Raw genomic sequence first — 18,156 nt, 5'->3', positions numbered from 1 at the left:
TTACTCCTTGATTTTTTTCTCGTCTCTGATCCTAACTTGTTTTCAGTTTCTCTTTTATCTCCTTTATGTGGTTCTGACCATGCAATTATCTTTAAATCTTTCATCTCGTACTTCCTTTTTGGACTCACCATGTCATCGCACTAATTACAACTACCCTAAAGCTGATTGGGATTCTTTTAGTAATTTCCTTCATGACAGTTCTTGGGCTGATGTCTTTTTTCTCTCAACTAAATAATTAGCCTTATGGCTATTCTCCTCCTTCCATTCTAATTAAACAGGTAACCGATTGTTAGACATTCAAACCACTTTGGCTTCCATTGCTAAAGTCATATCTCGATTAATCTGTTCTACGGCTTGAGGTCCAGACAGCAATCCTGTCATAGTCTTAAAAAATTTTTCTCCAAAACTCTCTTTAACTTTCTCTAACCTATATAATAAGTGCTTCAATGAGTCTTCTTTTCCTGCTTGCTGGAAAACGGCATCTGTTGTTCCAATTTTGAAAAACTCTGGAGAACATTCTGACACCTCCAATTATCATTCAATCAATCTTATTTCTGTTATTAGCAAGGTCTTTGAGTTTTTGATAAACAAATTTCTAATATCCTATCTCGAGTCAAATTGCTCACAGTCAGACAATCAATACAGTTTTCGATCCTCTCACACTACCGCTGAGTTGCTAACTGCTGTGAGTCTCATTCTTTTACTGTATCTGTCTTGCATGATCTAAAAACTTTTATTTATCTAGTTTTTTTCCCCGTGTTTAAACCCTTCAGAACTCCCTCTCATCTACATGTTTTCCTGACTCATACAACCTTTAACTTTTTAATTCTTCAGTCAACCGTTTCTTTGGTCTATAAATCTATTCTTTTTTTCTAGTAACTCCCAACTTAATAGTGGTTGCTTGCAATCTTGTTGGAAGTGAATCAAAATAATAATAAAAAAAGACATATTGTGGAAAGTATACTATGTAATTGTTAGTATTTAAGGTTAACAACATTGAAAGCCGTCTTTCAATGTTGTTAACCTTAAATACTAACAATTACGAACAAATATAATACGAACGGCTTTCAATGTTGGTATAGTTTATTTCACAGTTTATGGTTTTATGGGTCTTTTTTTTTGAAATTAACCGCTTATGCGTTACGGAATCAGGAAAGAAGCGAGTCAGAAAACAGTGAGTCAAACATATGATATAGGTGGTGAGGAGAAATTTGTTACACGAAAGTCAACTTAGTTTTGCTTGAAATCCATAATATTAAATTTTAGAATTCGAATGTTAAAGAAGGAATCTGTCGCAAAACAGCATATAATTATATCAATCGATACCTTACAGGACAGCGTTTAAAAGTTACAAAAAATTCTGGACGCCAATCATCGTGAACTCGAGAAAAAAAAGCAAAACTTCGCAGGTTGACCATCAATCGAAAAGGTGTAAGTCAAAGAAAACTCGCCCGTAAATTCAACGTCGATCAAAAGATAATTTGTACACAATTGGCCAAAATGAACATTAAGTACCATAAACGTAAAAAAACACCCAGATACAATGATGGACAGCGTCTAAGGGCACCAAAAAGAAGCCGAAAGCTCGTAAATCACCTCTATAAAGAACAGAGTGTTTCAATTTTAGACAACGAAAAATACTTTTGTTTTGGCGGCGATGAAATACCTGGAAACGCTGGATATTACACGGACGACAAAGACAAATATGCAGATAATGTTCTTTTTGCGGGAAAAGAAAAACTTCTTTTTGGATAGCACTATCTGAGCGCGGAATGTCGAAACCACTCTTCCGGTCAACAACATCGGCTGCAATAAAATCAAGCATTTATATCAAAGAATGCTTAGAGGAACAACTCATACCTTTCATCGATAAGTATTTAAATTATATTTTTGGCCAGACTTAGCTAGTGTTCATAGGTTTAAAGAGACCATTTCCTAGATGGATGAAAATATCAATTTCGTGCCGGTCGATATGAACCCTCCTAAGGTCCCCAAAGCCCGGCCAATCGAAGACTTTTGAAGAATATTAGCTCAGAATGTGTATGAGGGTGGATGGGAGGCAAAAAGTTCACAACAATTGATTGGGCGTATCAATGCGTGTTTGAAAAAAATTGATGCAACATTTTTACAATCACTTATGAAGGGTATCAAGACAAAATTAAGACTAATACCCGACAAGGAAGTGCTATCGGTTTATAAAAAATAATTTTGTTAAAATAAATATAGTATTAACTTATAAAAAAATTTTTAAAAAAATTTTGCTGTTATTTTTTTAAAATACAAGGCTTTGATTTTTGTGTAACTAATTTCTCGTACCCGTTGTTTTTGTTTTGTTTTTGTATTTTGCAGAGACCACACCCACGTACGTCGAGAATGAACTAGAAGATTGCGTTGGAGATATCCTGAAAATAGCGCCGGATAGAAAAGGAGTCGGCTACCGCGAAAAACTAAACCACGACAACAGATTTTATGATATTTTTTAGATTTGTAATTTGAAATATGTTTTAATCTTGTGTATACTTTTAATTTTGTTTTTTATTTGTTTTAGTTAGTAAACCACACTGGTCGCTGTTTCTGTTATGTTTTCTGAATGTGTGAATTTTTGTCCCCAAAACTCTACAAATTTTGTGATTGTTAAAATACCCTCATTGCCTAACAAATATCTATTAAAAGTTAAAAAAACGCCCAGAACGTCTTTTGAACGTTTAAAAGACGCATTTTCTAGACCGATTTTGTCTAACTGCACATAAACTGAAAGTCGTATTTCAGTCTTTAGAACGGCCAAAACGGACGTCTTTGAGCGTCTAATGTAGAATCAGTTTAGAACGCGTCCGAGACGTTCCGTATGAACGAGACGTTCAGAGACGTCTGAACGAGACGTTTTGTATGAACAAGAACGTCCGAGATGTTCCGTCTTTTAAATTGTACGTTTTTTGTACGTCCCCGTGTTTGCTGGAATAATTAGTAACAAAAACGAGGGGACCGGGGGAGGGAGAAATGTAAATTAGCGCCTTATATTTATTTACAAACAAAGTTAAACAAAAAAGATCAATAAAAATATACATATTAAACTAAAAACATTTAACATCTATTTGTAGATGTAGATAAGTATATTCTCCTGCCCACTCTTACTCCACCTACCTCACTTTCGGTAATGGCAATCCCATTCGCTTTAATGAAATAAGGGGTAATCTTTCTTCTATACCCTGTGTGCACTATATTATGTGTGCTCTTATTAACATCTCGATAGCGTACAAACGCATCATAACATAAATCTGAAAATAAAAAAAGTAACAATTGCAATAGCTGAATGATATTTTAGTTTCATACTTAACTACTAAACCTACTAACCATTTATTTACAAGTGACAAATAAGTGCAGCAGCTATTGTGGCAGGGATTGCTACAATTTTATCGGCTATAATAAATATCAAAAAAAATATTGGTAATCAAATTGAAAATTAAAAACAATTTAAAGCAATCAAAGCATTTGTAAAATATTAAATTTAGTAGAAAATATTAATTTTTTTCTGAGTCAATTTTAAAGATGAAGATAAATAAGAAATTAAAACAAACAATATATGATGAGCTAAAATTAAAATAACAAACAAAATATTGTTATTTCATTTAAAACATTTGGAACAAAAAAATTTTTTGATCTTGGAACAATAAAAGGCAAATGTAAATTTTTTTAGAAGCGAATTTATAAGATTCTTTATAAGTAAGTTTAACATCTTTGTAGTCAAAAGTAGTGTCAAGCTACTAAAAAAATTAATGACCAATCGCTTCTTTTTGAAACCACAAAGGAACGTAAAGAGCAAGAGCGCAGAGAAAAAAACATTGCAAAGTTCTTCCCAGACGGAAAAAGTAAAAAATGACGAATTTCAAGTAAACGATTTACTTAGTGCTATTGAATCCGATGGAATAAACGTGAGATTGCCGCCATAAATCTAATGGAAGCATCGTTCCTTTGCTTATTAAGCTTGAAGACATCAAAATCAAAAATATGATTCTTAAAGCATCAATTAGATTAAGAAAAATCAAAGACTATGAAATTGTGTTTATAAGTCGTGATTTAACAGCAAGTCAAAGATTCATTCTCAAAAAAAAATTGTGAGAACGAAACGAAAAAAACGCGTCTAGAAGTGAAAAACAAAAAATAAAGTAACAATCTTACTCGAATCTTCCGCAAATAGTCATTAACAACGACTAATTTAGGAACTACTTCTAAAGTATCCCAAAAACAAATTACAAATATTGACTATACTCAAATAAAATCTAAACATATTCAAGATCAGCTGATCGACACAAACAAACTGAACTCATCTTATTTGATTCGGACAAGGCAGTTTGTTTGTTTTTTTTAAACATTTAAATTGTCTTTCTAATTAACTCTCAGTGTTCCATCTAAATATTCGCACCAAAAACTTTGACGTACTTAAAATCTTATCAGCTAACCTAAACTCTAACTTCAGGATATTTTGTTTAACGGAAAGCTGGATTCTTTATACAACAACATATCATTATCCAAATTACACAGCCATTAATTTTGAAAGTAAATCTTTGAAAACAGGGGCTGGTATATGTGTCTATAAGCTTAAAAAATTAACTTATAAAATTAGATACTACCAGTCGTTCGCTGAGCCAGATTTTAAATCTATCAATTTAGAATTTGCAATAGTGTATGAAAAATATTATCGTAACTACTCATACCGACCACCAAATGGAAGTTTAAGCAACTAAATGAAAACTTTGAAATTGCATGCAAAGAAAATTAAGACAGCTTGTATTTATTTGTTGGAAATTTCAACGTGGACTGTTTAAAACATGGTGAAAATAATTAAATGCAACAATTTTACGATCGTTCTAATGAGTTTGGAATGATGCCTATTATAAATAAACCATCAAAAGTTACCAAAACTGTTATTCTGCAATTGGCAATATTTTTACAAACAGCTTTCGTCATTGCACTTTTAAATCTGGTATCATTAGAAGTGACGTAATTGATCATTTCCAAGTCTTTACAATTTTCAAAAAACCAAAAGAGATATCAAAATAGGATTCTTACTAAAATAAAAGAATCATTACTACCGGAGGAATTGTATATTGGAGTTTTGTTTTTCTCTAGACATGAACTTATAACAGTTACAACCCTTTTCTGGAAAAACTTTTCAATTTGTATGATTAGCATTTTCCTTAAAAACCAAGCCGTATTATAACTAAAACACTTCTTTGGCTCTTGGTTAAAATTCTCTAAAAACTTCCTAAAGTCTTCAAGACGAAAACAAAGACTTTATATACGTTTTATTAAATCAAAGAAAGATCGTGAAAAATATAACTTCTTAGGGCACAAACGTGAATAATAAAGAACAAAAAATAGCTAGAACTACATGCTTCAAAAACAAATTATTAGAACTGAAAAGTAATGTGAAAAAAAAAGAGATATTATTAAAGAGATTCTTGGTGAACAAAAAATACATAACAAAGTCTTACCGTATGTAATTTTTATAGACAACACACAGATCTCTGATGTTAAAATCCGTGTCAACAAAATTCAACAAGTTTTTAGTCAATACAGGTCCAAACTTAGCCAGTAAAACCAAACATACTCCTGGACATTTTTTGAACTATCTAACAAAGTCTGATAAAAACTTAGTATTTAAAAAACTTACTTGTGAAGAACTTGATGGTTTGATAAAAAAAAGTTATTGCCAACAATCAAAAAGGCAGTTATGGATTTGGTTTGATATTTTCAACGAATTGTTCAAAACAGGTGTGTTTTCAGATAAACTGAAAGCTGCAAGATTATTCCCATTTTTAAAACAGGAGATAAAGTCTGATTACAAATTACCGACCTAAATTAGTGTTACCGGTTTTTTCAAACATTCTTCAGCGTATCTTATATAATAGACTATTTGCATTTTTGAATGAAAACAATCTTCTTTATTGTTCCCGGAACATGCACTTACACAACTAGTTAAAGTCATCATCTTTTTATAACAAATTCACTTTAGGTATATTTTTAGACTTATCAAAAGAATTTGAAATCGTTAATCGTCAGATTTTAGAAAAACGAAAACAATATGGAGTAAGCCAAGAATACCTTAAATGGTTTACCAGTTACTTAACTGATCGAAAATATTTTATATCCCCTAAAGACTGTTTTCAGAAAAAAAACTTAAAGTATTATGTGGAGTTCCACAAATCTCCTTCGAAGGTCCTCTACTGTTTTTAATTTAAGTCAACGATATATAGAGTACGATATAGTATCAACGATATAGTATCAAATACGATGTCTACTATCATGTTTGCAGACGACACTACTTTATTTTATTCTCACTGTAGCATTATCTCTTTATTTCAAGTAGCAAACAAAGAACAGGAACAAATATCGGGCTTAGCGCTGACAGCTTATTTTTTAACATCGAATAAATTTTTTTCCTTACTCCATTCTAAACGACAGTTTCAATATATTCCTACATCTTTACCAAAGCTAAAATAGATAACATCACAATTGAACGCTCTTTCACAAACAAACTAATTGATATTTTAATAGATAAAAACTGATCTTGGATCGTGATGGAGAGGTCATACTAAATATATTCGCAATAAAATCTCATGAAATATTGTTATTTTATCTAAAATCCGTCAAATCTTAGATAAATCTACACTAATTCAGCTATATTTTTCATTCATCAATATTTACTTATCTATGGCAAAATTGTTTGGGGTAATACAAACAAACCTAAACTCGAATGTCTCCTCAAGCAACAGAATTATGCAGCAGGAATCAATTATTTTCAAAATTACTTCACAAATGACAAACCTCTTCTAGGAAGCATAATGACTCTTAATATTTATGAAATAAGCATACTCAAAGTCACACAGTTTATGTTTCAACATCAGTTCAAAAAAACCCCAATGGTTTCGAAAATATTTTTCCTAAAACATCAAACCGATACAATACTCGATCTACAGGAAGATTTATAAAACTCTTCCGTATATCAAAACATAGAAGATTCTTCATTTCTTATCGTTGCCCAATGCTATGGAACCATTTTACAAGGCTGAGTTGTAAACTTAGAGAAACCAATACCGCTCAAAAGTTCAAAAAGAACTATTAAAGAAAAGTTCAAAAAGAATTCAAAAATAATTGACCTTATTGCCAATCAAAACTCTTTACTTGATTTACTTGATGTACATGCATATAAATATATATATATATATTTTTTTTTTTTTTTTTTTTTTTTTTTTATAAATCTTTATTTAAAATTGAATAGCATTACAAGTAATGAATTGAACAATTTTATCTGTTCTTTAATATTATTAGTTTGTTAAGAATACAGGGGAGAAACATATTATTTATGCATTGAAAAGGCAGTAGAGCTTCCAATATTGCTTGGGAGGTAGAGGTCACTGACGCCATCACAAAGGATACGGAGGTATTTTTGAATAAAAGTTTTTTGGTAAGTAGTAGTTTTTGTGGTGTTAAGAGCATACGGGAATCTACTAGGGTTTTTGCTGTTGGTTTGATTTAATTTAGTGGTTATAGGATGCCATGGGTCTGCAAGGATCTTTTTGAGTATATTAATACAGATCCTGTCAATGTTAAAAATAATATTGAAGCTGCTTGAATTGGTTACGCTAATTCCAATAATTTGCAGGGCATTTTTATGAAAATGTTGGATCTCTCTTTTAGCAGCAGCACTGCACGAAGTGAGAATAGGAGCACTATATATCAAGTGGCTAATAGCGTAAGATCGGTAGACCTGTAAAAGGTTTGGCTGAGTGTGTCCAATTTTCTTAAGACGTTTGAGCAGATATGGTACTGGTTTTATATTATTGTGAACTTTTGTCCACTGTTCACCCCAATCAATATTCTCATTGAGCATGATTCCAAGGTATTTGTGGCTGCTGACTATTTCAAGTTCAATATTATTGAGTACAATGGATGGTAAAGCTTGAATTTTGAAGCAACTGGAAATAATTCTTTTGATTTTACATTTCGGGCCATTAAGTTTCATTTCGTTTACCTTAGACCAAAGAGCGACGCCATCAACAATGAATTGAGGTAGGTTGGTAGGAACTTTATCATTAATTATATAGGTCAGTATGTCATCCGCATATTTTTTGAAGATGGTTTCAGGTGGAAGATAGACGTTAATGTCGGAAATAAAAAAAATGAACAAGATTGGACCTAGAACACTACCCTGAAGTACACCTGCTTCGATACATTTCCAGTCAGTGGTGTGATCAATTGTTTTAATTCTTTGTTGACGGTTAGATAAGTAAGCTGCAATCCAAGAGGTGAGCCAGCTAGGTAGAATGTTCACTAACTTTAACAGTAACTTGTCATGACTGACAAGATCAAAAGCTTTTTCGAAATCGAAGAATATTGCATAAATTGATTGGTTGTTATCTTTCGCATGACTCCAGTCCTCTATAATTTGATTAATAGCGCCCATCGTACTTCGGCCTGGAAGGAAACCGATCTGTTTGTTTGAGACCCATAAGTGCTTGGTGCGATGGACAATGAATATGGTAATAATACGTTCAAAAACTTTACATAATGCGGACGTAATAGCAATTGGTCGATAGTCATTAGACGAGTGTGGGTTAGAAATTTTTGGAATCGGTGTTATGTTTTCTGATTTCCATTGGTCAGGTGGGAATAATATTAGGGGGGGGGGGTTGAATTTTAGTCCAGATCTAATAAACGGAGGAGTTTTTATAAAAGGAAGGGGGTGAATTTTTTTATGGCACAACATAAGTACCTTTTATAAAAAAGTTTAGTTTATAAATGCAAACTAATATTTTTAAAAAAACGCATTCAAAACTATTTAATATAGCGTGGCTTGCGGTCAAATGCGCATTTTCAAACGGCTGTTTTATCAATAAAATTGAATAGGAAGAAAGTATAAATTGATGGAAACTTCGTGTCCCAGGAATAGTGGTTGCTGTTAAAAGTGTATCAGTAAGTTTGTTTCTTACTAGTTCCAATTCTTCAGCAGTGACGTACACAAACATAATTCCACTGTTTGACTTTTGACAGTATTTAATCTCTGGATGCTCAAAAATAATTTTGAGCAGCTTGTATGCCAGCTACTGCATTTAGTGAATCGTGTACTCTTTCGATTTTCTGCTGCAAACAATCTTTTCAATGATTTCATGGTATGATGTTTCAAGGTCTACAGCACTCAACATTAATTTGACATATTAGTGTATTGTACACACACAAACAGAATGTGTACCTTTTGGACCAGCAAGAATGCACCATTTAAGCCGAAGACTACAAAATTTAGAAAATTCAATTTTATGGTATGGGTACTTTATCCTAAATGCAACAAAGAGCTCCTTTAAGCTACACAAAATTTATTTTTTTGACATGTATTTTTTTTTCCAACACTTACACAGACTTTTTTACTTGGCATTTGCCTTGAATACTTATCGTCACAGTAAAAAAAGCTTTACAAGTTCTATAACATCTTTGCTGATTCAATGCCGTTTAACCGCATCAGGGTATGTTATGATGCCTTTTTGGTCGCGTAAAAACTTTTCATTTTGAATTTTGTGTTTGGAAACTGAAAAGTCTTTTGCTGCTTTTCTGATAGACCAAGATTTTGGGGTCAATGTCAAAATTTGAAGTTGCAGTCTTCTGTTTGAAACTTTAAATTTTTCTTTCATGCATTCAACAAGGAAGTCTAGATCGCCAACTTTGGTTTGAATTTCCTTCAGAACTTCATTCATTGTTTGGTGCAACTAAATCAGTTTCAGTGACATCTAGAGCAGTTTCAAGTTTCTTAACAACTGCTTCTTCAACTTGCCTTATCTTTCTCTTTCCAAGTGAAGGCTTGTCAGACGTTTTGTGTAAATGAACCTTTAGAGGAGATACTTTAAGTTCACACAAAGTACTGTTGAGCAATAATCTTGCTGATTCCAGTCTTTTTCTATACAGTCTTCAGGTAATTTTATCTCTTTTTCTTCTGATTCTTCACTTGACGCTAACTTATGTCTGCATTGTGGACAAAGCTTTTCACATGGTACTACAAATTTGCTTTTACTGCATAGGTACTTTGTTGTATCCAAGTTGATTTCGCAAAGACTGCCTACAAAAAACGAAGAACTCTTTTAATATGTACTATTAATCCTTTTTATTACTTTCTTATGATTATGAATTGCAGCACTGTGTTAATTTAGTTATGTGTTAATTGAGGTGCATAACGCTGCAAATAAACATGTTTATGATGGAGACAAGTTGTTGATATGACATTGATTATTGATAGCCCAGTTCTCCGCATTAATATTTCTCTTATATATTCAGGGATATATTCAAAATATTTGATTCCAAGCAACAATGTATTTGTTGCAAGATAACATTTACTTTCTAGCTTGATCCCAATGGAGCACTGTTGACTGTTTGCAACTACTGAGAAGCTAAATTATCAAATAAGACTCAATAATTATTTAATCTAAAATTAAAATAATTTTTATGTTTATACAACTGATGTTTCAAAACTGTATTTACACATCACAGCAGATGTAGCAAAACTATATTTTTACTTGACATATCACTTCACAAAACTTTATTCATGTATCAAAATCAACCTCAAAAAACTGTTTTTACACATCACCACTGAATTCATCAGTCAGGAAACTCCAGGAATAAGAGAAGACGTAACCTCGTTTTATAGTAAAGTATTTTTTGACCATTTTAAAATAAAAAGCAGTTATAAAACATTTTTAATTAGGTCATTTGCTTTTCTACTCTAAATTCACCATCTTCTAAAATGGTCAGGTACTGACCATTTTAGAAAATGGTGAGATATTTAAATTATGAGATATTTAAAGTATTCTTCAAGAAACCAAAGTCATCTTTTTTATGAAGATAGCCTACGATCACCTACTTTGTTGGAAAAAAAAAATTTAATCCATGAGGCTTGGGCAACTCTGAGAGTCAATGAAAGCGTAACCCACAGTAATAGAACAAAAAGTTTGACTGACCATTTTAAAATCAAAAAGTAATCATCAAAAAATTTAAATTTCATTATTTTCTCTACATTTTTGAATTCAGCTTATTCAAAAATGGTCAGGTACCAAATTTTAGCTATATTCTTCCACTAGATCTTAAAATATTCATTAAAAAGTACAACTACAAAGTCCATAATGGCGGATGAGAAAAAAATAGGGTTTTTTAGGCGGAACTTTAAAATGTCATAACTTTTAAACCGTTTGGATTTGGGAGCTCAAACTTTACATTTTTTTATGTTACATTGATAGGTACCACTTGTTGAATTTTTAAAGAAATCTGAGAGGGTGACTAAAAGAGCTGAGAGGGAAAGAGCCGAAAGAGCTGAGACTGAAAAATTTCAATTTTTTGTTCCACATTTACATGGAATTACCCATGCTATAAAGCATTTTCCAAACTTACTTTTTTCTTAAAACCACAAATACCAAACTAAATACTCTATAAATAACTTTATTATACCAATAACATTATCAAAACAAGCTGATTTTTCGATACCTTGCCGAGGGCCGCAGTTATGGCTTTTAACATGTAGTATAAAAAATTAAACTTTAATTCAACATTTTAAACGTGCAACAAAACAACGCTTATTGGACTTCGATAAGGAATTACTATTATCAAAAATTTTAGTTATTAAAAGTTACTTAAGTTATCTTAGCTATTTCATGTCATAAGTTTCTTTATTTTATATGGTGTTTAAAAAATGGTGGCACTATTTTATTTTTAATACTGACGCAATTTGTAGAAGCATTCTGTTGATACAAATTTTTTTGGTATTGTATGTATATATGATTAAGCATGTGTGTTCGTGTGTGTGTGTGTGCGTGCGTGCGTGCGTGCGTGCGTGCGTGCGTGTGCGTGTAAAATAATAATAAAAGTAGAATAAAAGAGAATATTTAAAAAAATCAGAAATAATAAATTTTTCTATTTTTTATTATTTTTATTCGTAGAGAGTAAATTGATTTTTAATACAGTTTTTGCTTTAATTTATTTTTTCCTTTTTCAATTTTATCAGCTGCATTTTTCAGTTATATTAACGGGCCTGGATGATAAGATCTTGTCTTCTTCCAGCTCCGGTCGAAATTTTTATGCGTTAAATTTTTTTATGTTTTTATTACGTAAACACATTGTAAATTTAGATTGTAAAAAATATTACTTATTTTAAATAAATAAATAAATCCATCTTATCTTATAACTCATGTAGAACAAAATAAGGATTGTTCCCTAAAATCGTTAAAATTTATTTTGAAGAAATGCACAAAAAATATGCTACAAGGTTTTCCACAAACCGCTTTGTTGACCAAAATCTGATTTAAAAAGTTGATTTCATGAAATTTAATTGATAAGTTTTTATTTCAAAACAAAATATATCAAAAAAATAGTATAGTAACTTTTTAGCTTTTTTGTTCAAATGTTCAACATATAAATTTTTAATGCATTAACACTATGTAATATTTGCATTTAATACATATAAAAGTTTATATATTTTTTATTGTTGTGATGGCCGTTTAACAAATTTACAACAACGATAAAAATTATTTAAGTGAAGCACTTATCTACCCATTGCAGGGCAAGTTTTCATAATTATAAGGGAGCAAGTTGTGTTTTTAAAAAAATTAATCCCCACATTCTTTCCGCATTAATTATATGTGTAGAAGTTTTAGAGTAATGTTAATAATGTATACAATACTTATTATATATAATAAACATTAGAAAAATGAATTACAGCTTAGGTATAAAAATTAGCTTTTTTACTTTATTAGGTTATAAACCAAATTTGCAATTATGAATTAATAAGAATAGCTTTTTTTTGGCCGAACTGGTCAGAAAATATAAACCAGAAGAGATACCACTTTTGAAAGCACAATTCTGGAAGCAGTGATAATGGAAGCAGTGAGAGTTCTATGGTTAGATGGCAGAATCATAGTGCCTTTATTTCATACTGGCTAACTGTAATCTAGGTTTGTTGAACGTTAATATATTTAAGAACTGTAATTTTTATTTTTAATTTGTTATTTTAAGTGACTAAAATATGTACTTATACTGGTATATATTTTCTTTTATTTCAGGCAAGTGTAAAAAAAAACTGAAGTTCTGCTAAGGTAAAGGGAAAAGCTAAAGCCACAAAAGAACATGCAATAGATCATCAGAAGAGGAAAACTACTATATCATTTGCATCGATACTAGGGCTAATAGTAGAGGTGTTGAAAAATGGATCAAATATTGTGTGTTCTTAGGCTGGGCACATTAACTATAAAATATTTTTTTATGAAAAATTGATCAATAAGTTTTTTAAGTATTTGGAAAAATCCAAATGGTATGACAAAATGCCTCGCTTACCCCTTCTATATTCTTGAAAAATTTTGTAAAAAAATATTAATTGTTAAACGGTGTTAAGTCAAATATAAGTCTATGTGTTTATGTTAATATTTCTTTAACGACAAAATATTATATCCAAAAAAAAATTATAGAATTAAACATTTTACACAAATATTTAAACTTTTTTAATTATAAATATACCTTTAAGTAGAATAGAACGGGAATGGTTGAACAATTTATACTAAATCTAACAGAGTTCTTCAACAATGCGTCGGATTTACATAACTTTTTCACTGTTGGAAAGTTAGTTAAACCTGCTAAAAATTAGAAAAGAAAAAAGCATATTTCTTGATTTATTTAAGATGATATTGACTAAAGTTTACCGAGCTGCTCAAACTGCCCCAACGGGTCACAAGTTGAGCAACTGTGAGGGGCAAGTTGAGCAATGAATAAATCAAATTTTTTTTTAAATCAAGTTTGTAAAACAAATCAACGAACAAATGAAGATAAGATGAAACTTGCATAAATTTTTTTATTTTTTTTTATTTTTTAATTTTTTCATTTTAGGTACCCCAAGAAGTCCTTACGGACTTATTACAGAGCACCGCGGAAGAGCATTTGAAAGAAAGTTCTCACTTCCTTCCTTACCAATGTTATAAAACTTGCCCAGAGATGGCATTGAACCTCGGATCAGCTTCTGAGGCAAGCGCTCTAACCACTGCGCTGCCGCTGCTATTTTGAACTTGATGCATATGATCTTTGAGTTATAAGACCGTAAGGACATCTTGGGGCTCCTAAAAAGATCTAATAAAAAATTATATGTTTGTGTACTGTATGAACCCCAGGCACAATGTTCATTCACCAGTTAGGTCAATTTCAACTATTTAAACTACTCCAGGTCAGGTCAATTTCAAGATCATTGTAACCACCCTGCTACTGATATCATGCAACCCAGTACGACCTGCCCATGCCCTGCTGCCATGCATGCACTGTTAATACTTTGATATTTTACAGATGCTGAATTCATCAGCAGCTATAAAATATTAAAGTATTAACAGTGCCATGTTACGCACGGATGGTGTCCTTGTTAATACTTTTGGTGTGCATTATCGAGGCCTCATAAAGAGCTCTACGATACGACGTTGGGTTAATTTTCAATTAACCCAACGTCGTATCGTAGAGTTCTTTATGTGACCTGAATGAGACAACTACATAGCTTATTACTTGGGATATTGTGCTCTATCTAAGAATGAGTCAATTTCTCATTAAATTTAAATCATGCCTAAAGTAAACCATAGTATTAAAACCTAAACCATAAAAAACCATCACCACCTAACTGTTTCAACATATCTTTTACAAATATTTGTGGTCTGCGAAGCAAACTTCCATCAGTTAAATCTTACCTTTTGAAAAACTAAAAAAACTTGCTAACACTTTGTGAGAATAATTTAAATTCGGCTGTTCCTAATTCAGATCTCAGTATTGATGAGTACTATATTGATTTGCACCGCTTCACTCGATCATCTTTCTCTTTGTTCTTCATCATTCTACTTCTTCAAAAGACTGCACTCTTTTAGATATAACTTCTGATCAAATTGACCATGCCCTCTCTCTTTACCCCATTTGCCAATGATGTTATTAATGACTTAAATGCTCATCACACTGAATGACTTGGCTCTAACGACGCTGCCCCTGTTGCATTAAAGTCTATAATTAGCATTAATAATAAGCCTATAATAGCATTAAAGCCTATACTTTCTGCGTTTCTCAATCTTTTACTCAGATAGTTAACTTTATGACTTGTTTTCCAGATAATCCTAATCATTTACCTTCACTTCTTTGTGTTTTTTTCTTTTTTTTCACCGGTTTGTGTCCTGTCTCTGATTCTAACTTGTGTTCAATATTTCTTTAGGTGGTTTCAACCATGCAATGACTTATTTAAATCTTTGATCTTGCATTTCTTCTTCGGACTTACCCTATTATTGCACTACTTACCTCTACCCTTAAGCTGGCGTCTTGATTTTCTCTTGTGACGGCCTTTGGGTTGATATTTTTCTCTCTCCGCCGAATAATATGCCTCCTACGTAACATCACATCCTGGATTCAGGCAGAAACGGAACCTTTAATTCCTTCTTGTCGGTTTTAATTCAAGCCTCATTCTACTTCATGTTTTTCACCTTCTTGTACAGCGGCTATATCTAATTGTAATTATCAATTCATCTTTTTCGAAAGAATAGCTCTTTTGGGAACAAATGCTTATTTATTATTGCAAGAAATCAAAAGGTATTGTCTGATGCTAAATTTAATTATAGTCAGTTCACTAAAGTCTATCTCTCATTCATGGGACTAATCTTATTAAATCTCTTAAAGATAAGGTTGAACCAATTGTTAGATATTCAAATCACCCCAGCTTCGATTGCTAAAGTCATGTTTTTATTAAACTCTTCTACGGATTGTGGTCCAGACAACATTCCTGTCATAGTCTTACAAAGTTGTTCTCCAGAGCTCTCTTCAACTCTCTTTAAACTTTTTTCCATAAGTTTGCATGGAACAGAAGTAAGCGATATTGGCCAGTAATTGGCTGGATTTGTTCTGCTATTTTTTTATAAGCAGGTTTAACATTAGCTCTGAGCCAAGATGATGGAGTCTTTCCAGATCTTAATAAAACTTGAAAAGTCAAAGTTAGCGAAACTCCCATTGATGTGGCACATGCTTTTAAAAGAAACTGACTAATGTTCACTTATTTCCATCAAGCATATTTAGGTGTTTGAGAACAATCTTTTGGTAAATTGTTATATTCGAAGTTAAAAGGTTTGTTTTGGATGCAAATGATTTTAGTGGCTGAGCCAGTGGTTCCTTTGTAAAAACTGATTAAAATTGGTTGTTGAGAATGTTTGCTTTTGTTATTCTATCACTGATATTTAATTGCTCACTTTCCGTTTTCTATTAATATTAAACAAACTATATTTTTAATTTTTTTATTATTATTATTATTTTAGGTGCCCCACGAAGTCCTTACGGTCTCATTATAGAGCACCGCGGAAGAGTATTCGAACGGAAGGTCACAACTCCTTCCTTATCAGTGTTATGAAACCTTCCCAGAAGTGACGTTGAATCACGGATCTCTCGCTTCTGAGGCAAGCGCGCTAACGTAAATTTAACTTACTAACTAACAATGTTATCACTCTTATTAAGCAAACTTATAAATATTTTGTTTCAAGTATATAAAAAAAATTGTAAAACCTCATCATGAGTTTGGAATTCGAGCGCGAGGTTCTTATCTGAAAAAGAACATTTTAAAGTAAAAAAAAAAATACTAAGAAGAGTTATAAACTTACAAATTTAAATAGCACCATATTTAAACAATGAATTATGAAAAAAGATTACAGTTAATGAAATTAACAACAGTAGAAGAGCGTCGTTTAGGAAGAGATTTTTCAATATAAAATATAGGAAGGTTATGAGGAGAATAATTGGACTTAATATGTAAAGCTAGATATAAATAAGTGATGTTATGTATAATTACTTTTTTAATGAGTAATCCTAGATATAATTACTTTTCATGTCGAGTTGTAGAAGCTTGGAATGGTTTACCGCCATATATTAAAGAACCAATAACAATGATCAATTCCAAAATAAACTTGATAAATCAAACTATTGCAAAAATTATTTATTAAGTAACACTAAATAAAGATTATATACATTAAAAAGTAAACAAAGCTATTATTAAAACATTTATAGCTGTTATAGCACAACATCTTCTGTTATTGCTCTACAATTGATTTCATCAATTGTCAAAGTGTATATAATTATCTTTATTCTTATATAGTTTTTTACTATTTTACTTAAAAGCATCTTACTACACTACCGTCTAACAAATTTTGTTGCCAGTGGTTTTAAAATCCTACTTCTCTAAATTTCATCTATTAGATGTTTTGTCATGCGATGCGTCGTTTTCGAAATATTTAGATTGTCTCACTTACCCCTATGCTTAACTAGCCCTGCTCAACTCATTCGTTGTTTTTTTTTTAACTATACTTTTTTAAATTAAAACCCTGACACTATTTACCAAATCTCTGACACTATATTAAATATTTTCTGAAAGAATTTTTATCTACTCTGCTAAATATTACAATTAAATCACCCTCGTCTATTACTAATTGTCTTTAATGTAATAATTGTAAAGATAATTGTTGTACTTTATTAGATTATTTATTATATAGTCGTTGTTTTTTATTTTTATTAAAATCGGAACTCAAATGACTAATTATATGACCATACTCTATTTTAGGTTGATGAAATCATTCTTGTATTAAATTTGAAATCAAAGATTATTATATTATTTAATAAATTTTTTTTTGAAGTTTATAGAAATATAAATATATAGTTAATATATATATAAAATCTATTTTATATTTAAAAAAATATAATATATATATATATATCCACACCGAGTTTCTAATTGAAGTTTTTATAGCATCTAATTTGTAATTCCACTTCTTATAACATTGAATTTGTAATTCCAATTTTTGTAACGTTGAGTTTGTACCTCCAGTACTTATAATATCAAATTGGTCTTCTACTAACATAGCAATATATAAATTATATTTTAGAACTCAGTTTGCATAATATCTTTGAAAACATGACTGAAAATTTTTTAAGATTCATAAAATCTGATTCTAGTAACTAGTTATAATTCAATTCAAATTCAAACAACAACGAAAAATTCGCGCGATTTTATTATATTTTCTCAATACACTTCAAAAACTATTAATTAGTTATGTTTTATGTTATGCGTTTATGTTTTTATTAGTT

The sequence above is a fragment of the Hydra vulgaris genome, chromosome 01, assembly GCF_038396675.1.
Source record: "Hydra vulgaris chromosome 01, alternate assembly HydraT2T_AEP".
In the NCBI taxonomy this organism is placed as follows: domain Eukaryota; kingdom Metazoa; phylum Cnidaria; class Hydrozoa; order Anthoathecata; family Hydridae; genus Hydra; species Hydra vulgaris.
This window is presented reverse-complemented; position numbering follows the sequence as displayed.